This window comes from Otolemur garnettii, unplaced genomic scaffold (assembly GCF_000181295.1).
Source record: "Otolemur garnettii isolate 467f Iridium unplaced genomic scaffold, OtoGar3 scaffold00180, whole genome shotgun sequence".
In the NCBI taxonomy this organism is placed as follows: Eukaryota; Metazoa; Chordata; class Mammalia; order Primates; family Galagidae; genus Otolemur; species Otolemur garnettii.
In genome coordinates, this window is record NW_003852575.1 from 2,501,230 (window position 1) to 2,502,369 (window position 1,140).

The 1,140-nt window shown below is 40.9% G+C and overlaps 1 protein-coding gene and 1 pseudogene across 1 annotated transcript in view; one reads left to right on the forward strand and one right to left on the reverse strand.

The window, feature by feature from the left end:
• The window catches only part of HLCS (holocarboxylase synthetase), a 239,689-nt gene that overhangs the window by 2,151 nt on the left and 236,398 nt on the right, over positions 1 to 1,140 (forward strand). The gene's annotated exons all lie outside the window — the stretch shown is intronic.
• Positions 866 to 1,140, reverse strand: part of LOC100962427 — a 15,045-nt pseudogene continuing 14,770 nt past the window's right edge.

Below are 1,140 nucleotides of genomic sequence, written 5' to 3' on the forward strand. Positions count from 1 at the left end.
TATATTTATTTTTTCTCAAGAAGACACACTAGGGCTTATTTTCAGGTGATGTCTTCCTCCCCACACCGAAATGCATGGTGTGGCTATGCAGTGTATCTGCCCATTGCTAGGTCTTATTACGGGGTAGGGTTTATATTTAACAAATGCATAGAAATCCTGCTAGGGCTTATTTTGGGGATCGGTCTTATTTTCGGGGAAACGCGGTAGTTGTCATTGTTTGGCAGACCCGGGCTGGATTTGAACCTGCCAGCTCTGGTGTATGTGCTGGTGCCTTAGCTGCTTCAGCTACAGGCGCGGAGCCTAAAATGACCCTTTTTGTTTTGGCTGGGGCCAGGTTTGAACCCGCCACCTCCGGTATATGGGGCCTGTGCCCTACTCCTTTGAGCCACAGGTGCCACTGGTAAACTGAGCTTTTTAAGACGATATTCTTCTTATTGTAGACAGAGGAATTAAAATTTGGTAAAGAAGTATATTACTACTGAGGTAGTTGGGGATTCAAAAGGCTTTTGTGCCATCCAGTTTGATACTATAACTATTTTTTAAACTTTATTTTGATCTATGGACTATCTTTATGATAGAGAAAGTATTTTGGAGAAAGAGAAAGTAATTTTAAGAAAGTTAATTAGGCCCCTGCTTTATAAATCAGGAAAAGTTACAAAACTTTAAATGTGTGAATCCCTGCCTGCGAGGTAAGTGAAATAGAGGTTCTATTTCTTACTCTGCTGTCTTTAATTAAAAATTCTTTTGAGGGCTGTGGCTGCAAGGAGTAGGGTGCCAGCCCCATATACCAGAGGTGGTGGGTTCAAACCCCGCCCTGGCCAAAAACTGCAAAAAAAAAAAAAAGTTCTTTTGCATATGCTGACGTTTAGCCTTTGCTAGAAACAAAGAGTAAAGATGTCAACCCTGAGGGTTTCCGGCCTGCCTAGGAGGAAGACACCAAAAGTCAAAACATCTGAGAGGGCAGAATATTTTTACATCAACAATGTTGGACAAGCAGGGAAATGATAATTTCCTTTCCTTCTGTTTAGTCAGGCTATATTTCCTGTTATCCCCTCCACAAAGTGTTCTGAGACTCTCAAAGTTGTTTTAAAAGCTGTAAGATGTTTAATTATTTTCTAAAACATGTAAGACCAAAAACGA